The 26,762-nt window shown below is 37.3% G+C and overlaps 1 protein-coding gene; it reads left to right on the forward strand.

Moving 5' to 3' along the window:
- Positions 1-26,762, forward strand: part of Erich1 (glutamate-rich 1) — a gene marked incomplete at its 5' end in the record, with an annotated part of 52,793,804 nt that overhangs the window by 6,491,896 nt on the left and 46,275,146 nt on the right.

Raw genomic sequence — 26,762 nt, forward strand, 5'->3', positions numbered from 1 at the left:
AAAATCAACAAGATAGATAAACCCTTAGCCAGACTAACGAGAGGACACAGAGAGTGCGTCCAAATTAACAAAATCAGAAATGAAAAGGGAGACATAACTACAGATTCAGAGGAAATTAAAAAAATCATCAGATCTTACTATAAAAACCTATATTCAACAAAATTTGAAAATCTTCAGGAAATGGACAATTTCCTAGACAGATACCAGGTATCGAAGTTAAATCAGGAACAGATAAACCAGTTAAACAACCCCATAACTCCTAAGGAAATAGAAGCAGTCATTAAAGGTCTCCCAACCAAAAAGAGCCCAGGTCCAGACGGGTTTAGTGCAGAATTCTATCAAACCTTCATAGAAGACCTCATACCAATAATATCCAAACTATTCCACAAAATTGAAACAGATGGAGCCCTACCGAATTCCTTCTACGAAGCCAGTATTACTCTTATACCTAAACCACACAAAGACACAACAAAGAAAGAGAACTTCAGACCAATTTCCCTTATGAATATCGACGCAAAAATACTCAATAAAATTCTGGCAAACCGAATTCAAGATCACATCAAAACAATCATCCACCATGATCAAGTAGGCTTCATCCCAGGCATGCAGGGATGGTTTAATATACGGAAAACCATCAACGTAATCCATTATATAAACAAACTGAAAGAACAAAACCACATGATCATTTCATTAGATGTGAGAAAGCATTTGACAAAATTCAACACCCCTTCATGATAAAAGTCCTGGAAAGAATAGGAATTCAAGGCCCATACCTAAACATAGTAAAAGCCATATACAGCAAACCAGTTGCTAACATTAAACTAAATGGAGAGAAACTTGAAGCAATCCCACTAAAATCAGGGACTAGACAAGGCTGCCCACTCTCTCCCTACTTATTCAATATAGTTCTTGAAGTTCTAGCCAGAGCAATCAGACAACAAAAGGAGATCAAGGGGATACAGATCGGAAAAGAAGAAGTCAAAATATCACTATTTGCAGATGACATGATAGTATATTTAAGTGATCCCAAAAGTTCCACCAGAGAACTACTAAAGCTGATAAACAACTTCAGCAAAGTGGCTGGGTATAAAATTAACTCAACTAAATCAGTTGCCTTCCTCTATACAAAAGAGAAACAAGCCGAGAAAGAAATTAGGGAAACGACACCCTTCATAATAGACCCAAATAATATAAAGTACCTTGGTGTGACTTTAACCAAGCAAGTAAAAGATCTGTACAATAAGAACTTCAAGACAGTGAGGAAAGAAATTGAAGAAGACCTCAGAAGATGGAAAGATCTCCCATGCTCATGGATTGGCAGGATTAATATAGTAAAAATGGCCATTTTACCAAAAGCAATCTACAGATTCAATGCAATCCCCATCAAAATACCAATCCAACTCTTCAAAGAGTTAGACAGAACAATTTGCAAATTCATCTGGAATAACAAAAACCCCAGGATAGCTAAAGCTATTCTCAACAATAAAAGGACTTCAGGGGGAATCACTATCCCTGAACTCAAGCAGTATTACAGAGCAATAGTGATAAAAACTGCATGGTATTGGTACAGAGACAGACAGATAGACCAATGGAATAGAATTGAAGACCCAGAAATGAACCCACACACCTATGGTCACTTGATTTTTGACAAAGGTGCCAAAACCATCCAATGGAAAAAAGATAGCATTTTCAGCAAATGGTGCTGGTTCAACTGGAGGGCAACATGTAGAAGAATGCAGATCGATCCATGCTTATCACCCTGTACAAAGCTTAAGTCCAAGTGGATCAAGGACCTCCACATCAAACCAGACACACTCAAACTAATAGAAGAAAAACTAGGGAAGCATCTGGAACACATAGGCACTGGAAAAAATTTCCTGAACAAAACACCAATGGCTTATGCTCTAAGATCAAGAATCGACAAATGGGATCTCATAAAACTGCAAAGCTTCTGTAAGGCAAAGGACACTGTGGTTAGGACAAAACGGCAACCAACAGATGGGGAAAAGATCTTTACCAATCCTACAACAGATAGAGGCCTTATATCCAAAATATACAAAGAACTCAAGAAGTTAGACCGCAGGGAAACAAATAACCCTATTAAAAAATGGGGTTCAGAGCTAAACAAAGAATTCACAGCTGAGGAATGCGGAATGGCTGAGAAACACCTAAAGAAATGTTCAACATCTTTAGTCATAAGGGAAATGCAAATCAAAACAACCCTGAGATTTCACCTCACACCAGTGAGAATGGCTAAGATCAAAAACTCAGGTGACAGTAGATGCTGGCGAGGATGTGGAGAAAGAGGAACACTCCTCCATTGTTGGTGGGATTGCAGACTGGTACAACCATTCTGGAAATCAGTCTGGAGGTTCCTCAGAAAATTGGACATTGAACTGCCTGAGGATCCAGCTATACCTCTCTTGGGCATATACCCAAAAGATGCCTCAACATATAAAAGAGACACGTGCTCCACTATGTTCATCGCAGCCTTATTTATAATAGCCAGAAGCTGGAAAGAACCCAGATGCCCTTCAATAGAGGAATGGATACAGAAAATGTGGTACATCTACACAATGGAATATTACTCAGCTATCAAAAACAACGAGTTTATGAAATTCGTAGGCAAATGGTTGGAACTGGAAAATATCATCCCGAGTGAGCTAACCCAATCACAGAAAGACATACATGGTATGTACTCATTGATAAGTGGCTATTAGCCCAAATGCTTGAATTACCCTAGATCCCTAGAACAAACGAAACTCAAGACGGATGATCAAAATGTGAATGCTTCACTCCTTCTTTAAATGAGGAAAAAGAATACCCTTGGCAGGGAAGGGAGAGGCAAAGATTAAAACAGAGACTGAAGGAACACCCATTCAGAGCCTGCCCCACATGTGGCCCATACATATACAGCCACCCAATTAGACAAGATGGATGAAGCAAAGAAGTGCAGACCGACAGGAGCCGGATGTAGATCGCTCCTGAGAGACACAGCCAGAATACAGCAAACACAGAGGCGAATGCCAGCAGCAAACCACTGAACTGAGAATAGGTCCCCTGTTGAAGGAATCAGAGAAAGAACTGGAAGAGCTTGAAGGGGCTCGAGACCCCAAAAGTACAACAATGCCAAGCAACCAGAGCTTCCAGGGACTAAGCCACTACCTAAAGACTATACATGGACTGACCCTGGACTCTGACCCCATAGGTAGCAATGAATATCCTAGTAAGAGCACCAGTGGAAGGGGAAGCCCTGGGTCCTGCTAAGACTGAACCCCCAGTGAACTAGTCTATGGGAGGAGGGCGGCAATGGGGGGAGGGTTGGGAGGGGAACACCCATAAGGAAGGGGAGGGGGGAGGGGGATGTTTGCCCGGAAACCGGGAAAGGGAATAACACTCGAAATGTATATAAGAAATACTCAAGTTAATAAAAAATAAAAAAAAGAAAAAAAAGAAAAGAGATGACACTGGCACTTTTGCACAATGAAAAATAAACGTATCATGACCCTATAATTTATATTTTTTGTTCTGGTTATTTTTATGTACATTGGCAGAGGCTAGAGTCATTTCGGAAGAGAACTTCAATTGAGTAATGACTCCTGAGTTCATAGAGTAGGTAAGCCTAGGTAGGCATATTCTTAATTAGTGATTGACATAGAAGGACTCAGAGCATTGTTGGCATTGCCAACCCTGGTTCTGGGTACATGAGAAAGCCATGAGAAGTAAGACAGCAAGTCGCCCTCCTCCATAGTCTCTGCTTCAGTCCCTGATCCCAGTTCCCTTGTTTTAAGTTCTGTAGATACTTCATTGATAATGGTATAAGTATAAATGAAATTAACTAATTCCTCCCCAGATTGCTTTTGAATTTATTATGTCAATATACAACCTAAAACCTGGGTTTGGTGTTTGCATATGGAATGGATCACAGGGTGAGGCAGTCTCTGAATGGCCTTTCCTTCAATGCCTGCCAATCTTTCTCCCTGTATTTCATCCCCTGAGTATTTTGTTCCCCTTTCTAAAGACTGAAGCATCCACATTTTGGTCTTCCTTCTTTTTGAGTTTCATATGGTCTGTGAGTTGTATTTTGGACATTCCAAGCTTTGGGCTAATATTCCCTTGTCAGTGAGTGCATGCCATGCATGTTCTTTTGTGATCAGGTTACCGTGCTCAGGGTGATATTTTATGGTTCCATCCTTTGCCTAAGAATTTCATGAAGTTATTGCTTTTAATAGCTGAGGAATACTCCATTGTGTAAATTTACCACATTTTCTGTATCCATAACTCTGTTGAAGGACATCTGGGTTCTTTCCAGGTACTGGCCATTTTAAATAAGGCCAATATGAACATAGTGTCCTTGTTATATGTTAGAGCATATTTTGGGTATATGTCCAGGAGTGGTATAGCTGGGTCTTCAGGTAGTACTATGTCCAATTCTCAGAAAACCTCCAGACTGATTTCCAGAGTGGCTGTACTAGCTTGCAATCCCACCAAAAATGGAGGAGTGTTCCTCTTTTTCCACATCCTTGCAAGCATCTGCTATCACTTGAGTTTTTGATCTTAGTCATTCTGACTGGTGTGAGGTGGTATCTCAGAGTTGTTTTGGTTTGCATTTCCCTGATTACTAGGGTTGTTGAACATTTCTTTATGTGCTTCTCAGCCATTCGATATTCCTCAGTTGACAATTTTTCTTTTAGTCTGTACCCCATTTTTAGGAGGATTATTTGGTTCTCTGGACTCTAACTTTTTGAGTTCTTTGTATATATTAGATAATAGCCCTCTATCGGATGTAGGATTGGTAAAGATCTTTTACCAATCTGTTGGTTGCCATTTTCTGCTATTGACAGTGTCCCTTGCCTTTCAGAAGCTTTGCAATTTTATGAGGTCCCATTTGTCAATTATTGATCTTAGCACATAAGCCATTGATGTTCTGTTCAGAAAAATTTCCCCTGTGCCCATGTGTTCAAGGTTCTTCCCCACTTTCTCTTCTATTAGTTTCAGTATATCTGGTTTTATGTGAAAGTCTTTGATCTACTTAGTTTTGAGCTTTATACATATTCAGTCACAAAACCCAGTCACTATTGCTGATGCCAAGAAGTGCATAGTGTCAGGAGCCTGATATGGATGTCTACCAGAGCCTTACTGATACAGATGATGCTTGTAGCTAATATCAGACATCTCATAGGAATCCCATGGAGGAGTTAGAGAAAGGACTCAAGGAGCTGGAGGGGTTTGCAACCCCATAGGGAGAACAACAATATCAAGCAACCAGACCCCCAGGGCTCCCAGGGACTAAACCACCAATCAAAGTGTACACATGAATGGACCCATGGCTCCAGCCACATATGGAGCAGAAGGTGGCAGTGTGTAGCATCAATAGGAGGAGAATTTCTTGGTCCTGTGAAGGCTCATTTCCCAGTGAAAAGGAATGCCAGGATGTTGAGGTGCGAATGGGTGGATGGGAGTGAAAGTATCTTCATAGAAGTGGGGTAGGGGAGGTGAGGGGATCACACGTGAAATGTAAATACATAAAATATTCAATAAAATTAAACCTAACAACTACATTTTTTATAGTTGTAATAGCATGAACATTTATCTCCATTATATTTCAGGTGTGTGTGTGTGTGTGTGTGTGTGTGTGTGTGTGTGTGTGTGTGTGTGTGTATTTCTCTGTGTCAGTATGTGAAAGTGAATTAATGTACCTTCAGTGGCCAGAAGGTGTTGTATCTTCTGGACCTGGAGTTACAGCCCCACAGTGTGAATTTTTGAAGAGAAAGGTCATGCTAAATTCATTTTATTGACTATAAGAAAACTGTATAGTTTAGATTTAATATTGCCTAAACCTCTTCGTGTATTTTTCTTTTAGTTATTTAGAATAGCCTTACTAGTCTCTTCACCCCTCACTCAAACACCTACATTAAGATAATTTGGTAGTCTTACAAAATATGTTATTTAGTTCTCAGCACTCAAAATGAATGGCTTACCAACAGTTGGTATTGGATTTCCAGGGCATCTGTTGCCTTCTTCTTGATTCTACATGTATTTATATACATAGTCTCTCTCTCTCTCTCTCTCTCTCTCTCTCTCTCTCTCTCTCTCTCTCTCTCACAAACACACATACATACACAGACATATACACATGCAAATAAATATAAAATAATATTTGAAAACTATAATTCCAAGTGTTATTAGTGATATATAAAATCCTAAATGTTGGTGATTTTCAAATAAAGGTATATTTTATGTGTCATATTTTTAACTTTGAAATGTCTTTTTCTACAATGCATGTATATTTTTAGTCATTGATTGCATACTTCTGCAGGGTATTTCTGGTGAAAGTGACTGAAACTATTACTTCTTATTTCACATAAATACCATAGCTTACACATAGATAAAATCTTGGTTTATACTTATATTGGCCTCATTTTTTGTCTGGCTGTTTTGCTGACATCTCATGCAAGAACTGTATGTGAGTGTGTCATATGTGTGCCTGGTGATGCAGAGTCAAACACTGACGAATAGAATCCATGGAAGTGGATGCAGTGTTATAAATATTTTTGAGCCACCATATCGGTCTGGGAAATTGAACCAGGTACTCTGGAAGAATAGGTAGTACTCATAACTATTGAACCATCTTCCCAAACCTTCTTTGACTTTATTTTTTTACTGGATATCGGAACAATGTTTATATTTTCTAATGCACTAAAGAATATCTGAAGAAGTATGCAAACATAATAGAGGACAAAATCACTTTCTACCAGTTCAATATTTGATTAGGTTTCTTCGATAGTGCTATGTTATCATATAAAGAACAGATTAATGTTGGTATATTTCATTCAATTCTATTCAGGATTCTATATTACAAAATAAATATCCACTCAAAAAAAAAAAAAGAGCAATAGTCAGCTCCGAAAAAAAGGACCAAAAAAAAAAAAAGAGCAATAGTGTAGGGTCCTTTAATTTACAGTAAAATTCATTTTTGGTTAATCTGAGAATAGTGCTCTATTATTCTCTGTTATATAAAAAAATCAATATTATGTTGAAAAAAGTCAATTTCATTGTAGCAGAAGCTACTTATTTTCTAGAACTAAAATTTTTGATTTTAATAAACCATAGGAAAGTGAGGCTTCTGTCTGAAATTACTATTAGATTGTATGTGTGTGTGTGTGTGTGTGTGTGTGTGTGTGTGTGTGTGTGTGTGTGTGTGTGTGTGTGTGTTTTCCCTTCCTGGGAACATAGTTTAAGTGCTGTATAAACTTTAGACAGTTTTAAGAAATGCCATAAAAGTAAATGAGATAAAAATGAATGCTAAGTAAAATGGTATTTTGTTGCACCATTTTTTCCATTTTGCATTGTTTTTTAGGAGTGAAGTAAAAGGGTCAGTATCATTAAAGTTTTATAGCAACTCAACATCAAGTTGACACAGTACTTTTCTAGCAGTTTAAATTTCCTAGACTCAGTAAATTTTTATTCAAATTTAATAGAACTACACGGAGACGTTTCCAAGGACAGGCTGGGCTGAAGTCCAGCCCCACAATAGTAGTTGTTGCCAAGTTTCTTTTCCTATGTTGTCCTCAGCCTCGTTCATCCTTGTAAAACAGGACATAATGTGTCAGGCTTTGCAAGCATCTTTTCATAGACGTAATTTCACTTTGATAAAAATAACATGTGGTGTAGTAAAATCAAAAAAAGAAAGAAAGAAAAACAACTCTCACCATGGGAAAATAAAAGTTAATTATGAAGCAAAATATGAATGACTCTGGGGAACGGTTTCAGGTTCCCTTAAATACCATGTTCCCATATAGTAACAATTTCTTAAAGACATAGTAATAGAACATAGGTAATAATAAATCAAGATACTTTGTAAATATATTGATTGAACCACAGATTAGGTGGACTAAAGCCCTCTTCTATGGGCATCTTAGATTGTCTGAGGTTGTTTCCAGCTTGTGGGATAGTACAAGGTAGTGTCTATTAAATAAATGCATCTCAAAGTTTATGTGACCGTCTTGAGCACGTTATGTCACACACCAAGGAGTTCAAGGAGCCAGATGATGTGTAAAGGCTTTTGATCTTTGGGGTTTAAATTTATTCTGGAAATTTGAATTCTAGCCATCTCGGGGTCAAGCAGATGAATCCTATTAGGAATTCCGTCTACGGTTGATATGCATTTTTGGTGAAAATTAGCTACAACTGATATTTTAAAATTAGTAGTAAGCAAAACCAGGAACTGATCATCCACAATCTACCTTTCATATTAAAGCAGTTTATCACTTGTACTGTTTTGAATCCAGTCATAATATAGAAATGTCATATTTACTTTTCAATTTATCTATAATGTGACAAGTATTCCTGCACTTTAGACTCAATGCTCAGCTCTTATAACTGGTCTGTGTTAGTTCAAGAAGACAGTATTTTAAAGAACAAAAATAAGTTTGAGTTAGTAGAAATTCATTTGCAAAGATAGGAAGAATGGAGACCAAATAAATTGCTATGACCCAATACATGTCTTCCCTTTCTTCTGCGTCTCATGATAAACTGTCTGACCATTCTCCATCCTCATATCTGCAGTGAGCTAACTTCTTGGACATAATGGCCAATGAGTATCTACCTGACATAAAGGAATGTCTTAGAGGAGAATTGAAATAATTTCTCATAAGGTTCCATTATTAATACATTGAGGACAGGTTGACACTTCCCAATACTCTTTAAAGGAAGTTTCCATTCACAGTAATGATCACATCAGGGAATCTATTGTTTTGATCTTTGAGGGTTTTTCTTGTGTTCTGATATTTTTCTGGTATGAATTTCTACCTAGAACTACTTCAGCTACAATTTTTGGTAAGTCTATGATTGGTTAGAGAGGGGACTCCACCACAAAAAAAGACCCAAACAGCAACATTTTTAAATTTTCCTATTTTAGAATACATTGCTCTACTATTTAAATATTTAAATTCTATGCCTGAAACACTAACAAGATTGTCGTTGGATATGATAGAAACACAGTTTATGCTCATGTAGATTACCTAATATATGATATAAGTTCCTGAGGTATTTCCTCATTTGGAATAGCAGATCCCAGAGTGAGACAGAAGGAAATAAAAGATACTCAATTACAATAATTTTCTATCATGTATTTTACCTAATTTATTACATTAATGGAAGGAAGCTTGCATGTGACGTATTTCTTTAGGTAAATTAAGCAATGTGCATACATTGAATGCACACATAAATACATGAATGCACACACAAGTGTTTAGGTGCATTAATGGTAAATAAGGTATAGGGGAAAGGAATGGCTGGCATATTATCATTTATTACTTTGGTTCATTTGACTTCATTAACTAACTTTCAATATTTCTGTAACTAGTTTGAGATTTTCAGTCAGTCACAATTAACTCTTCTGCTCAAAATGATAACCAATGAATAGCATACTAAAAATTAACAAAAAAATTAAATCTCTTTTTAAAAGTTTACTTTAGGCCAGAGATTCTTCTTATTGAGAACTCATTCCATGGAAGTAATCAGAGTCCCAATATATTTGTAAGTCTATTGATTGTGAGTCAAGTTTAACAGGTAAAAAACCACAAAGAGGATAAATGGATGTTTTGTTGAGGAACCTTTATGGTAGCTGCATGAGAGAATGTAAAGTTACTCAGCCTCTTTCCAAAACGTTAGATATTGTTAAAAAGAAGGCAAAATTTCCAAGAGGAAAAAATACCCTTGTAATCATATATGGAATTAAAAGAAAAAATATAAGGATACACAAAAGGAAGCTATATTTTGATAAATGTGATAAAATGAGGGGAACGTATTCACTTTTGTAGAATTTTGCATACAACTCATATTTTTAAAAATTTATGATCAAAAACATTTTTGTTAAAAGAATGATTTTACTATCTGTGAATGTGGCTTAGTGTCTAGTCTGATAGGTAATGAACTATTCCAATCCCTACAATCAGAGAGTTCAATACAAGCAAAGAATTGAGGGTCAATGAATGACCCATCACCCTGAAAATTAGAGAGATGAGAAAATACAGAAAATCGCAGCATCCTCGGAGCAGAAGTCTGCATCCGGAGCTGACATCATTCAGAGCTTACAAGCTGTGATTGAAAAATTGCTGGAGGCTTAGAGCAGAAGAGCTTCAGAGTTAAAAACTACAGGGAAGGGTGTACTGCCTTAAGGGGGATCCCATGCTTTTGAGACTTTTATTCCACAAGATCTATGAGGTTCTCAAAGTAAAAATCAAAGAAAAATTCCATCAAGGGATAAAAGTATTCATTTTGTTTAGGACAGATTTTTGGTGGTTTTTTTCTTCCTTCCTTCCTTCCTTCCTTCCTTCCTTCCTTCCTTCCTTCCTTTCTTCCTTTCTTTCTTCCTTTCTTTCTTTCTTTTTGAAATAAGCAAAAACAGTGTTTTCCCCCAGTAAAAGCTCGTGTTTCAGTGACTCTATTTTCCCAGAGTCTAATCCACTTAGGATTTACCAGGGTTAAATCCTAACTGGTCGGTTCTTGAGTCGCAGGAAAGAAAATTACTCATTTTCAATAACTTCTGCTCCTGTCTAAAGATGATATCAAACATTGTGATGATGTGGTTCCAGGGCAGAGGATCACTAATAGAATAAACAAAAACCCTACTCTCCAGAACACTTTCCTCCACTCTTTACTGCACATCTATTTCAGAAGGGATTTGCATATCTGTGGCTTATAAAAGACAGAATTCAAACCTCCTACACCAGTAAGAAGCTTTATCTAGGATAAACAAAAAGTAGGAAGAGAGACAAAATTAAGAACACCAGAAGTTTTAACCTCAGATATAGAGTCCAAAGAATAACCATAGCAGAAGTAAAAGAGAAAGCTGACACTTCACACCACAGCTATATACAAGCATGTGCTTATTATTTGAACACCATGGTTAGCATCCAAAAAAATTACAGGACTATGAAAAAAACAAAACAGAAACAAAACAAAAAGTTTGAAGAGGCAAAGCATCCATCAGAAACATATTCAGATGTCTAGAAAGTTTTGAATCATAAGGTCAGTGTTTTGCAGATTGGAGTCTTTAGTAAGTAGGATGTATATTGGATATCATTCAAGACCAGATAGATAATATATTCAGAAAATGGAAAACTTCAGAAGAATATTAAAAGGAAACATTATAATAAAAAATACTCGAAGATGGTCAATAACCTTAATATCATCGTAAGTTTCTACAATTATTGAAAAAAGAGCCCAGTTTGAGTGAAGATATGTTAACAGACTTCCCATACAGAAAAACAATCACAAGAAATAAACAAATAGATTTGAGTAGAATATGTAAAGACAACTAGAGGACACAGGATGCAATACATGTTAAAAAAACGGATCTAAAAATGAGAAAGAAAAAATTATCTAGAGCAATGACAGCTGAGCTTCCAAAACAGAGCTCACATTGAATAACAGGGGAAAGAAGTTCATGAAATAATGAAAATGGTGAATATCCAACACTATGTTTTGATATATAATGTGTGAATTGCAAAAGTTCAAAGACAAAGGTAATCTGGAAGAAGCCAAAGAGAGGAGTATTTTTTTCTGAAACAAGAATGAAAGTTGCATCAAACTTACCTTGTATATTTTTGATTCACAATTAATTATCAGTTAAAACTATTCTTTCCCACCTGCAAGATGTGCTGGGACAATGGTGACACAGAATTATGGAAGTGTCCAGCCCATTCTTGATTTAACTTTGTCCATTCCACAAGAGAGAATCCATGTCCTCCACTGTCTGGATGACATGAGTTAGAGACTGGCTAATCCAGAGCCCTATGATATAATAAAAACTTGCAAAGCAAAAACCAAAATCACCCCCAACCCAAACTCCAACCATCAAACCAAACCAATTCCAAAGACAACTCAAACCCCAAACAATAAAATTATTCCTAATAGTATTCTGCTCTCCTCAGATTGATTCCTTTTCCAGTAGTCATCAGAGAATATTTTTTTCCAATAGGAGATGGGAGCCAACACAAAGACCCACAGCCAGACAAAATTCAGAAAGATGGTGTCTAAATTGAAGTGTTCAACAGGGCCTTCCCCTGGGAAAACTGGGGGAAGACTATAGGAGTCAGAGGGGATTGAGGACACCCAGAGAACATGGCCCATGGAATCAACTAAACAGGGTTTATTTGTGTTCACACAGCCTGAAACAGCAAGTGGTAGGCTGGCATGGGCCTTCACCAGGTTTTCTACACATTTCAGATGTTAGAATGGTGTTTTTGAGGGATTCCTAACAGACAGTGCATCTCTGATTCTTTTGCCCATTACTGGGACTCTTTTTCTCCTATTGGATTGTCTTCTTCGGGCACAATATTAGTGGTTTTTGTTGTGGTGTTTGTGGTTGTTGGTTGGTTGGTTTTATTTCTCACACTGTCTTACTGTATCTTATTTTGTCCTATTTGGTTGTTGTCAGTTAGGGGACTCCTCTTTTCTGAAGAGGAACTGAAGGGTGAGTGGATCTGTGGGAGAAGAGAGCTGGGGCTGAGAGGAGTAGAAGAATGAGAAACTATAATCTAGATCTATTGTATGATAGAAGAATCTATTTTCAATAAAAATAATATTGAATAAAAGAAAATATTTGCTTTCATCAAATAGCTACGTCTACTAAGTCAATGGGTATACTTGTGAATCTGAGTTTTATGGCCTTTTTCTCTGAGTGATGCCACTACTGTAATATAACATGAATCATAAACTCTACCAGTTTATTTTGCTTTGTTCTACATTGCCAAAATTGTTTTTTTTTGTTTAATTATATATATTTTCGTGATAATTCAACAGACACTAAATAATCATTTTAAGATAATTTATCTTTTCCCCAGTTTTGAGTTTATCAACTTAGGAATGTAGTGAATGACTCTTAATTAATTTAGGTTTTAATTTATTCCATCTCTTTACAATTTTCAGGAAAGAGATGTCATGAATATGTTTTGTTAGATTTATAGTATCTACTCATCTACTTATATTCACTTACTTTGATCTGTGTAAGTGTTTTTACCTGGATTTATTTATGACACAGCATGGCTACTGTTGAAGAAGACAGAGGAGAGTGTTGGACCCTTAAGAACTGGTGTTACCTATGGTTGAGAGTGCTGAGAATAGACCTTTGATCTCTCCAAGAGCAGCAATTGCTTTTAGCTTGAGGAACCATTTCTTCAGCTTCTAATGTTTACTACTATAATTTCTTGATTCATTATCTTTCAATTTCATTGATTTAGGTTCAGTTTTTTACTCTTTCCTTATTTTGTAATTAATCCTTTTCTATTTCTGCTTTTTTTACTATTTGGATGGTAAGTTTGATACAAGTTTCATTCTTCTTGTTTCAGAAATACTCCTCCCTTTGGATTCTTCCAAGATTACCTTTGTTTTAAATTTTTGCAATTCACACATTGTGTACCAAAACACTGTATGGCTGGGGTGTGGGGAAAACATTTGAGTGGTTGCAGAAAGAGTATACACATATCACAAGTAGTTCTAAGCATGTGTGAATCCATAAATGAGATGTAAATATTAGTACATGTAAGCTTTCCTAGTGACAATTGTGAGTCAGTAAATGAACGTTTTCAGAAAATTATGTCAATGACTATTTCCAATATCTCACAAGTAGACTAAAATATATGAACATGTTAATAAAATTTTACATTTTAAAAAGACTAATAAGCAATATGCAGGAATATTTGTACAATATTCTATGTCATTTTGTGAATTCTCATAAAAGAAAATTAAACTTTACATGAAAACATTTGTTAAAAGTGATTTCCTAAGAAATATTATACATATATAGATATATTGATGTATTAACAAACTATATTCCTAGGTAGAAAACCTTCACAGTTTTTTCTATTTCTCATCTCCAAAATTGTTTCAAATACTAATAACTATGAGCCTTAAATGAAGCTGTGCATATACTGTGATTTGCTGAATTAGAGTGGTAGATAAAATAGCTCAAAGTGAGTTTTGTATATTGCCCTCTGGTCATATATGTTCAATTTCTATAGAGTAAATTTAATTATGTAGTAATTTATTTTCATTAAAAATGCCATACTGTTGAAGTATTTGTTGACTTCTCTTAGCACCCAATTCATTGAAAAAGAGCATTTTCACATTTTAATTGAAAAGGATTTGATTTAAAATGTGGTAATATAAAATTTATGTACATGATACTATCTTCCTAAATGTTGAATGCCTATAAGAGTGACTTAAATTAGAGTAAAATATGTGTTTGAATTATCTCCTATTTTAAACTTTTGTTTGTTTGTTTTTGTATTATGTTAGCTGTTTTTTCTTTGTTGGGTGTTTGATAATATGTAATCTACATGTGCCAGTTGCTAAATAAAATTTAAATTCAAATGAATTCTCCCATCAATTGCTACAAAACCCATCACTTAAATGTTTTGAATCTCACTGAAATATTATGTAAAATGTAGACTTGTACTTTGAATTGAAATTTGCAGATGTCAGTCACATTGGGCATTTATGTACTCTTTATCAAACCCTTTCATTTTATGTGGAGAACTTTAAACTTTCAACAGTACACTACCATATCTTAAGATGAGTATATTTCTTACCTTAAGAATTTATATTACATTTTCCTATATAATAGTAAACACTGTTTTGAAAACATAATTTCAACCCACATCCCTTCTGGTTTACACATGTGCCCTGAATGGAGCCTGAGCTCAGCCCACACTCAATTGCAGCTTGACCGCAAGCATTTTGACACATCTAGAATCACAGGTGAGACCCCAACTCCCTCCCCCAATAGCTAGTATAAAGGGACCCCAGCACTCAGTGACACAGGGACCCTACCCAACCAAAGACCCATGCTCCTTCTGGTTTACACCTATTCCAAACCAGAGTAGAGACTGTGCTCTGGATGCCCAACCACTCAGCCAACACTCATTTGCAGCATGATTCCCAGGTTGTCTTACACATCCAAGTTCACAGGTAAGACTCCCAAACCCCACCCCAACTTGGCATAACCAGGATAAAAAGTCCCCAAGGACACAGGAACCCCAGCCAGCGAGAGACCCATGCTGCTTTCAGTTTACACTTGTGTCCTGAGCGAAGCCTATCCTCTGGATTCCCACCCAATCATTCCACACATAGAGGCAGCTTAACCTACAGGAGTCCTGACACATACAGGATTACAGAATCACAGGATCACAGGGTCTCAGGACACAATAGTCAAACAAAATGCAAAACACAAAAAGCTTCTAACCCAAAACATACAAGAAATCCAGGACACAATGAGAAGATCGAACTTAAAAATAATAGGTATAGAAGAGATCCAAGATTCCCAACTTAAAGAGCCAGTAAATATCTTCAACAATATTATAGAAGAAATCTTCCCTAACCTAAAGAAAGAGAACATGAACATATAAGAAGCCTACAGAAATCCAAGCAGATTGGACCAGAAAAGAAATTTCTCCTATCACATAATAATCAAAACACCAAATACACAACACAAAGAATATTAAAAGCAGTAGGAGAAAAAGATCAAGTAACATATAAAGGCAGACATATTAGAATTACACCAGACTTCTCAACAGAGACTATGAAAGATAGAATATCCTGGATAGATGTCATGCAGACCCTAAGAGAACAAAAATGCCAGTCCAGGCTACTATATGCAGCAAACCTTCAATTGACATAGATGGAGAAAGCAAGATATCCATGACAAAACCAAATTTACACAATATCTTTCCACAAACCCAGGCCTATAAAGGATAATAGATGGAAAACTCCAACACAAGGAGGGAGGTTACATCCTAAAAAAAGCAAGAAAGTAATTTTTCTGCAATAAAAGCAAAAGAAGATACCCACACAAACATAATTCCACCTCCAACAACAAAAATAACAGAAATCAGCAATCACTATTCCTTAGTATATCTTAACATCAATGGACTCAATTCCCCAATAAAAAGACATAGACTAATAACAGACTGGGTATATAAATAGAACCCAGCATTTTGCTGCATACAGGAAATGCACCTCAGTGACAAAGACAGACACTCCCTAAGTGGAAAAGGCTAGGAAATTTTTTTTCAAGCAAATGGTCCCAAGAAACAGGCTGGAATAGCCATTTTAATGTCAAATATAATCGACTTCCAACCAAAAGTTATCAAAAAACATATGAAAGGATACTCTATACTCTTTAAAGGAAAAGTCTACCAAGATGAACTCTCAATTCTGAATATCTGTGCTCCAAATGAAAGGCCACCCACATTGAAAAAAGAAACTTAACTAAAGCTCAAAGCATACACTACACTACATACAATAATAGTAGGAGACTTCAACACACCACACTCATTGATGGACAGATCATGGAAACAGAAACTAAAAGGAGACACAGTGAAACTAACAGAAACTATGAACCAGATGGATTTAACAGATATCTATACCTTCTCCAAAATTGACTATATAATCGGTCACAAAACAGGCTCAACAAATACAAGGAGACTGAAATAATCCCATGCATTCTATCAGAACACCATGGACTAAACAAAACAAAAATATCAGAAAGCCCACATATACATTGAAGCTGAACAATTTAATATAGAGAAATACATCAATGTAATCCACTATATAAACAAATTTAAAGGAGAAAAAGGATATGATCATCTTATTAGATGCTGAAAAGTCTTTGACAAAATACAACACCGATCCATGACAAAATTATTGGAAAGATCAACAATTCAAGGTCCATGCCTAAACATAATAAAAGCAATAAACAGCAAACCAATAGCAAACATCAAATTAAATGGAGAGAAACTTAAAGCAATCCCACTAAAATCATGGACAAGAAAAAGCCTCTTTTTTTTTCTTTTCTTTTTTTTTTCTGAGCTGGGGACTGAACAGAAAAATAATGGCTCTTGTTCTAAGATCAACAATTGACAAATGGGACCTCCTTATAAAACTGAAAAGCCTCCGTAAGTCAAAGAACACTCTCAATAGGATAAAATCACAATCCACAGTTTAGGAAAAAGATCTTTACCAACTCCATATCTTATAAAGGGTTATATCTAAAATATACAAGGAAATCATGAAGTTAGACACAATAGAACCAAATAACCACAATGACTTCATGAAATTCTTAGGCAAATGGATGGAACTAGAAAATATCATCTTGAGTGAGGTAGCCCAGTCACAAAAGAATACACATGATATGCACCCAATGATAAATGGTTATTAGCCCCAAAGCTCAGAATATACAAGATACAAATCACAGACCACATGAAGCTCAAGAAGAAGGAAGACCAAAATTTGGATGCTCAGTCCTTCTCAGAAGGGGGAACAAAACATTCACAGGAGGAAATACAGGGACAAAGAGTAGAGCAGAGACTGAAGAGAAGGTCATCAGAGACTGCCATGGGGATCCATCCCATATGCAGCTACCAAACCCACTATTGCTGATGCCAAGAAGTTCTTACTGACAGGATCCTGACATGGATGTCTCCTGAGGGGCTCTGCCAGAGCCTTACTGATACAGATGAGGATGCTTGCAGCTAACCATCAGACTGAGCTTGGAGACCCCAATGGAAGAGTAAGAGAAAGGACTGAAGGAGCTGAAGAGGTTGAATAACAACAATATCAACCAACTAGAACCCCTACCCCCAGAGCTCCCAGGGACTAAACCACCAACCCTAATTACACATGGAGAGACCCATGGCTTTAGCCACACATGTAGCAGAGGATGGTATTATCTGGCATCAATAGGAGGAGAAGTCCTTGGTACTATGAAGGCTTGTTTCCTTAATATAAGTGAATGTCATAGTGTTGAGGTAGGAGTGGGTGGGTGGGAGGGAGAGCATCCTCATAAAGGTAGCAGGAGGAATATGGGAGAGGTGGGAACCAGGAAAGAGGATAACATTTAAAATGTAAATACAATAAAATATCCAATAAAAATGGAGTACAGAGCTAAACAGAGTATTCTCAACTGAGGAATCTCCAGTGGTTGAGAAGCACTTAAAGAAATGTTCAACATCCTTAGTCATCACATAAATGCAAAAACTACCCTGAGATTCCACCTCACACCAGTCAGAATGGCTAAGATCAAAACTCATGTGACAGCAGATGCTGGTGAAGATATAGAGAAAGAGGAACATTCCTCCCTTGCTGATGGGAGTGCAAACTAGTAAAATCACTTTGGAAATCAATCTGGCAATTCCTGAGAAAATTGGAAATAGTTCTACTTGAAGACCCAGGTATACCACCACTGGATATACCCAAAAGATGCTCTAACATATAACAAGGACACATACTCTATTATGTTTATAGCAGCCTTATAAAATCCAGAAGCTAGAAATACCCTGGATGTCCCTCAACAGAAGAATGCATACAGAAAATATTGCACATTTATATAATAGAGTACTACTCTACTCAGCTATTAAAAACAAGGACCATGAAATTTGCAACCAAATGGATGAAACTAGAAAATATTGTCCTAATGAGAGAGCATTAGAAAGATTCCTTTATAAAATAGTGAGGATTCTTTTGTATACCTAAAGATGTGTGGACTCATTTCTCAAGAATAGTTTCAGCATTGTTTAAGTTATATTTTCCAAGTTTTATAACTATGTATTTGTGCTTGTATTTATGTATGTATGTATGTATGTATGTATGCATGCATGATGCATGCGTACATATACACACTCACACACACATATATATATACATATATATACATATATACACATATATATACATATATATACATATATATACGGAAAAACTTTTTTCAAATATAATTCTTTTTTTTTTAACTTGAGTATTTCTTATATACATTTCGAGTGTTATTCCCTTTCCCGGTTTCCAGGCAAACATCCCCCTCCCCCCTCCCCTTCCTTATGTGTGTTCCCCTCCCCACCCTCCCCCCATTGCGGCCCTCCCCCCAACAGACTAGTTCACTGGGGGTTCAGTCTTAGCAGGACCCAGGGCTTCCCCTTCCACTGGTGCTCTTACTAGGATATTCATTGCTACCTATGAGGTCAGAGTCCAGGGTCAGTCCATGTATAGTCTTTAGGTAGTGACTTAGTACCTGGAAGCTCTGGTTGCTTGGCATTGTTGTACATATGGGGTCTTGAGCCCCTTCAAGCTCTTCCAGTTCTTTCTCTGATTCCTTCAACGGGGGTCCTATTCTCAGTTCAGTGGTTTGCTGCTGGCATTCGTCTCTGTGTTTGCTGTATTCTGGCTGTGTCTCTCACGATCGATCTACATCCGGCTCCTGTCGGCCTGCACTTCTTTGCTTCATCCATCTTGTCTAATTGGGTGGCTGTATATGTATGGGCCACATGTGGGGCAGGCTCTGAATGGGTGTTCCTTCAGTCTCTGTTTTAATCTTTGCCTCTCTATTCCCTTATGGGAGATCAGGATGATATTGGGAGGTAGAGAGAAGGAGAGAGTAGGGATAGGATATAAGGGGGTGAAATATCAAGTACTGGAGGGTATGGGAGAGGTATAGATGGTTAAGAAATCAAATATAAATATGTACTAGTGGCTGATGAGGAACTGGAGGTAGCCACTGGAGGATTCCAGACACTAGGGAAGCAAGAGACTCCCAGGACACAACTGGGATGTCTTCTGCTGAAACGAGTACAGCAAATGGCTGATAGAACCACTAGAGACCACCTCCAGTAAATAGATATGGTACCCCAGTCAAGAGATGAGGCCACCCACCTATCTCAAAGTTTTTAACCCAGAATTGTTCCTGTCCAAAGCAATGACAGAAACAAAAAATGGAACAGAGACTGAAGTAATGGCCATCCGTGGACAGCCCCACCTTGCTATCTTATTGTATCTACAGACACCAAACCTGGACTGTTGCTGTTGCCAAGAGGTGTTTGTTCACAGGAACCTGGTATGGCTATTCCTTGGGAGGTTCTGCTAGCAACTGATCAAGGCAGATGTGGATGCTTGGAGCTAACCAACAGACTGATTGTAGGGGTCCTGGTGGACGACCTGGTGGAAGGACTGAAGGAACAGAGGAGGATTGCAACCCTACAGGAAGGACATCAGCTGGCCAGACCACCCAGTGCTCTCAGGGGCTAGATCACCAACCAAGAAGTGTACTGAGAGGGATTCATGGCTCCAAATACATAGATAGTTGAGGATAGCCTTGTCTAACATCAATGGGAGGAGAGGCCATTGGTCCTCTGGAGGTTTGGTGCCCCAGTGTAGGGGGATCCTGAAGCGGTGGTGCACGAGTGGGTAGGTGGGTGGGGGAGCACCCTCTTAGAGGCAAAGGAAGAGAGGGAGGTGCAGAAGAGGGAGGGGCTAGTGGAGGGGTAACCAGTAATGGGGATATCATTTGAGACGTAAACTATTGGAATGATTAACAAAAATAATATTAATAAAAAATAATTTTCTTTTATATTGTTTCAAAAAGAATCTAAATTTAGGAATAAAATAGAAAACATACCACCCTCTCTGATTGTCACAAATGAGTAGAGTCACATGGAGAAAGAAGAAAACTCAACTAATAAGAGATAAGAAATAAAGATGACATAGGCATTACTCAGAACAAATTTATATAATACAAACAATAAATAAACGCATAGGCAATATTGTATAGTAATAACCATTGTGAGAAAGATAATAAGGTATTGGATACAGGTAATATGGTGCAATGCCATTAATGAAGATTAGCAAATGTCAAAGAAATAATATAATCTTAGGGTTTTCCAGATAAATTACTGTGTTGCAATAGGAGAGATCACGGGGAGTTTAGCAAATGGAACAACTTGTACTATTCAGCCATGGTTCAGATCACTTACTCAAAAATAGAGAAAATGTGTTATAATTTTTTGTAAATATATTTCCAAAAAATACACTTCCAAAAAATACACGATCAGTATTCTCTTATCATTTTTCTTTATGTTAAAATTGATTGTGTATTTTATTGCAGACTGAAAGAATAGCTCATACTATAGGCAGGAAAAAAAAACAGAAAATAATTGTAACTGTCTAAGCACAAAGAGGATCATTATACACAGAAGCAACAAGGGATATCATATAGTATCATAATTTGTCATGATTAACCAGAAAATGAAATGCCTACATCTAAGCTGAATTTCAGATACTGAAGTTCTAAAATGCCGTGTACATTTTGGTTGAATAGTACAATGTTCATGATGAATGTTATTTGTGAAGCTCCTGCATATAAAAAATAAAATCAGTATAATTTCTATGATTATCCAATAAATCACCCAAAGTTCCTGACTTACAAAAATGAACAAACGGACTCAGGGTTGGTGAGCAGAGTGATACGTTTTTAGGGTTTTTTTTTTATAAGACAAGTAATTGAATGGCAATGTTATAGCTAAAGGTAAAACAAATGCCCTGTTGACAGGCCATTACTCCAGGAAAGATAGTTAATTTTGGGCGGTACAGGGTACATTATGGTGAATTGAAGCATTTTTGAAGTTTTACTTACTCAGTTACACTTTTTAAACATTGAGTTCTTAAACATATGGGATTGAATTATCTGTTTATCAACTGTATTCGGCTCCAATGAAATTACCATTGGCTTTCAAATTGGTACATTCCTAACTACCAAATTATTGGTCATTTTTTTTCATAGTCAAAGTAATTTTCTCTTATTGAAAAGATGAAATTAGGAACAAAGCAAGGATGCAATTCTGTATAGGTCACATCCCAAGCTAATTAGATGTCTGGTAACAGGGCCATAACAAGCGACCCTTGAAAGCAATCATCAGAGTACCATGTTCTTTTTTATTTTTAGAATCAACCTAATAATTCTTCAAATGACACAGATTATTAGCTGTTACAGTTCTGCCTTTGTGTTTAGTCAAGGTGAGATTTACATACAAGCAAATACATGCACTTTACAAATGAAGACAATTGAGTTTCTAGAAATATATTTTATCACCATGATTAAATCTGGGATTATTTTAAACAACAAAACATTTTGGGATGGCAGTTGACTATTTGTTCTCCCTCATCAGTACCCTGAAACTATTCCAGTCTATTTATTATGAATATAAATTAAGTTTTTATTTTCTTCATTTTCTTTTCCCCTCCTTGAATTTCATCACTAAAAATATTCATTTTAGTATTAATTCTTGCTATTATGGATAGGCAATACACTGATCTAATTGAACATATTTCTCACAAGTAATGAAAATTTTCTGTGTATTACATTTTTTCTGAAAGCTAAACATTTTACATTTTTCAAACTTGGTAATTTTTTCTTTTGCAAAGCATACGTAAAATCATTTCTCTGCCCAAGGTTGAATATTTAGGAATACTATTTTTTTTCTTTTTCTTTTTTCTTTTTTTCAGAGCTGGGGACCGAACCCAGGACCTTGCGCTTGCTAGGCAAGCGCTCTACCACTGAGCTAAATCCACAACCCTGGGAGTACTTTTAAAAAAGAAAACAATTGGCTGCCACCGCAGAGAGCTCCTGGGCAGCACCCTGCAAGCGAACTTGAACCTTGGGACCACAGGTAAGACCAACTTTTCTGCTGAAAGTGACCTGCCTGGTGAACTCAGGACACACAGAGGCAGAATTCCTCTAGGACCAGGCATTTACTGTGTTTACCAGGAGCCCCAAACCCGCGGATCCCGGCCCGCAGCAGCTCTCTGCTCCCAGACCCCATGGGAGAGAGACCTCACCGCCTGGTCAGGTGGACACTCCTGAGGCTGCAGAGATGAAGAGACCACCAACACTGCCCACCCCTGCCCACATCCCTGGCCCAAGAGGAAACTGTATACGGCCTCTGGGTTCCCGCAGAGGAAGGCCCAGGAGCAGGAGGACTGCTGCGCCTAAGACACCGCCATAATCTGAAGGAACAGACTGGATAAACAGTTCTCTGCACCCAAATCCCGTGAGAGGGAGAGCTAAATCTTCAGAGAGGCAGACACGCCTGGGAAACCAGAGGAGACTGCACTCTCCACACATTACTGATTCCAGAGGAAAAACCAAACGCCATCTGGAACCCTGGTGCACTGAAGCTCCCGGAAACGGCGGAGCAGATATTCCTTGTTGCTGCCGCCACGGAGAGCTCATAAGCAAAACCCCACTAGCAAACTTGAGCCTCGGGACCACAGGTGAGAACAACTTTTCTGCTGCAAGTGACCTGCCTGGTGAACTCAAGGCACAGGCCCATAGGAACAGCTGAAGACCTGTAGAGAGGAAAAACTACACGCCCGAAAGCAGAACACTTTATCCCCATAAATGGCTGAAAGAAAACAGGAAAAAAGGTCTACAGCACTCCTGAAACACAGGTTTATAGGACAGTCTAGCCACTGTCAGAAATAGCAGAACAAAGTAACGCTAGAGATAAACTGATGGCAAGAAGCAAGCACAGAAACACAAGCAACAGAAACCAAGACTACATGGCATCATCGGAGCCAAATTCTCCCATCAAAACAAACATGGAATATCCAAACACACCAGAAAAGCAAGATCTAGTTTCAAAATCATATTTGATCATGATGCTGGAAGACTTCAAGAAAGACGTGAAGAACTCCCTTAGAAAACAAGTAGAAGCTTACAGAGAGGAATCACAAAAAATCCTGAAAGAATTCCAGGAAAACACAATCAAACAGTTGAAGGAATTAAAAATGGAAATAGAAGCAATCAAGAAAGAACACATGGAAACAACCCTGGATATAGAAAACCAAATGAAGAGAAAAGGAGCTGTAGGTACAAGCTTCACCAACAGATTACAAGAGATGGAAGAGAGAATCTCAGGAGCAGAAGATTCCATAGAAATCATTGACTCAACTGTCAAAGATAATGTAAAGCGGAAAAAGCTACTGGTCCAAAACATACAGAAAATTCAGGACTCAATGAGAAGATCAAACCTAAGGATAATAGGTATAGAAGAGAGTGAAGACTCCCAGCTCAAAGGACCAGTAAATATCTTCAACAAAATCATAGAAGAAAACTTCCCTAACCTAAAAAAAGAGATACCCATAGGCATACAAGAAGCCTACAGAACTCCAAATAGATTGGACCAGAAAAGAAACACCTCCTGTCACATAATAGTCAAAACACCAAACGCACAAAATAAAGAAAGAATATTAAAAGCAGTAAGGGGAAAAGGTCAAGTAACATATAAAGGCAGACCTACCAGAATCACACCAGACTTTTCGCCAGAAACTATGAAGGCCAGAAGATCCTGGACTGATGTCATACAGACCCTAAGAGAACACAAATGCCAGCCCAGGTTACTGTATCCTGCAAAACTCTCAATTAACATAGATGGAGAAACCAAGATATTCCATGAAAAAAACAAATTTATACAATATCTTTCTAAAAATACAGCACTACAAAGGATAATAAATGGTAAAGCCCAACATAAGGAGGCAAGCTATACCCTAGAAGAAGCAAGAAACTAATCGTCTTGGCAACAAAACAAAGAGAAGAAAAGCACACAAACGTAACCTCACATCCAAATATGAATATAACAGGAAGCAATAACCACTATTCCTTAATATCGCTCAACATCAATGGCCTCAACTCCCCAATAAAAAGACATAGATTAACAAACTGGATACACAAGGAGGACCCTGCATTCTGCTGCCTACAGGAAACACACCTCAGAGACAAAGACAGACACTACCTCAGAGTGAAAGACTGGAAAACAACTTTCCAAGCAAATGGTCAGAAGAAGCAAGCTGGAGTAGCCATTCTAATATCAAACAAAATCAATTTTCAACTAAAAGTCATCAAAAAAGATAAGGAAGGACACTTCATATTCATCAAAGGAAAAATCCACCAAGATGAACTCTCAATCCTAAATATCTATGCCCCAAATACAAGGGCACCTACATACGTAAAAGAAACCTTACTAAAGCTCAAAACACACATTGCACCTCACACAATAATAGTAGGGGATTTCAACACCCCACTCTCATCAATGGACAGATCATAGAAACAGAAATTAAACAGAGACGTAGACAGACTAAGAGAAGTCATGAGCCAAATGGACTTAACAGATATTTATAGAACATTCTATCTTAAAGCAAAAGGATATACCTTCTTCTCAGCTCCTCATGGTACTTTCTCCAAAATTGACCATATAATTGGTCAAAAAACAGGCCTCAACATGTACAGAAAGATAGAAATAATCCCATACGTGCTAAAGGACCTCCACGGCCTAAAACTGGTCTTCAATAACAATAAGGGAAGAATGCCCACATATACGTGGAAATTGAACAATGCTCTACTCAATGATAACATGCTCAAGGAAGAAATAAAGAAAGAAATTAAAAACTTTTTAGAATTTAATGAAAATGAAGGTACAACATACCCAAACTTATAGGACACAATGAAAGCTGTGCTAAGAGGAAACTCATAGCGCTGAGTGCCTGCAGAAAGAAACAGGAAAGAGCATATGTCAGCAGCTTGACAGCACACCTAAAAGCTCTAGAACAAAAAGAAGCAAATACACCCAGGAGGAGTAGAAGGCAGGAAATAATCAAACACAGAGCTGAAATCAACCAAGTAGAAACAAAAAGGACCATAGAAAGAATCAACAGAACCAAAAATTGGTTCTTTGAGAAAATCAACAAGATAGATAAACCCTTAGCCAGACTAATGGGAGGACACAGAGAGTGCGTCCAAATTAACAAAATCAGAAATGAAAAGGGAGAGATAACTACAGATTCAGAGGAAATTCAAAAAATCATCAGATCTTACTATAAAAGCCTATATTCAACAAAACTAGAAAATCTGCAGGAAATAGAAAATTTCCTAGACAGATACCAGGTACGGAAGTTAAATCAGGAACAGATAAACCAGTTAAACAACCCCATAACTCCTAAGGAAATAGGAGCAGTCATTAAAGGTCTCCCAACCAAAAAGAGCCCAGGTCCAGACGGGTTTAGTGCAGAATTCTATCAGACCTTCATAGAAGACCTCATACCAATATTATCCAAAATATTCCACAAAATTGAAACAGATGGAGCACTACCGAATTCCTTCTATGAAGCCACAATTACTCTTATACCTAAACCACACAAAGACCCAACAAAGAAAGAGAACTTCAGACCAATTTCCCTTATGGATATCGACGCAAAAATACTCAATAAAATTTTGGCAAACCGAATCCAAGAGCACATCAAAACAATCATCCACCATGACCAAGTAGGCTTCATCCCAGGCATGCAGGGATGGTTTAATATACGGAAAACCATCAACATGATCCATTATATAAACAAACTGAAAGAACAAAACCACATGATCATTTCATTAGACGCTGAGAAAGCATTTGACAAAATTCAACACCCCTTCATGATAAAAGTCCTGGAAAGAATAGGAATTCAAGGCCCATACCTAAACATAGTAAAAGCCATATACAGCACACCAGTTGCTAACATTAAACTAAATGAAGAGAAACTTGAAGCAATCCCACTAAAATCAGGGACTAGACAAGGCTGCCCCCTCTCTCCCTACTTATTCAATATAGTTCTTGAAATTCTAGCGAAAGCAATCAGACAAAAAAACGAGGTCAAGAGGATACAGATCAGAAAAGAAGAAGTCAAAATATCACTGTTTGCAGATGATATGATAGTATATTTAACTGATCCCAAAAGTTCCACCAGAGAACTACTAAAGCTGAAAAACAACTTCAGCAAAGTGGCTGGGTATAAAATTAACTCAAATAAATCAGTAGCCTTCCTCTACACAAAAGAGAAACAAGCCGAGAAAGAAATTAGGGAAATGACACCCTTCATAATAGACCCAAATAATATAAAGTACC

The sequence above is a fragment of the Rattus norvegicus genome, chromosome 16 (genome assembly GCF_021556685.1).
Source record: "Rattus norvegicus strain SHRSP/BbbUtx chromosome 16, alternate assembly SHRSP_T2T, whole genome shotgun sequence".
In the NCBI taxonomy this organism is placed as follows: domain Eukaryota; kingdom Metazoa; phylum Chordata; class Mammalia; order Rodentia; family Muridae; genus Rattus; species Rattus norvegicus.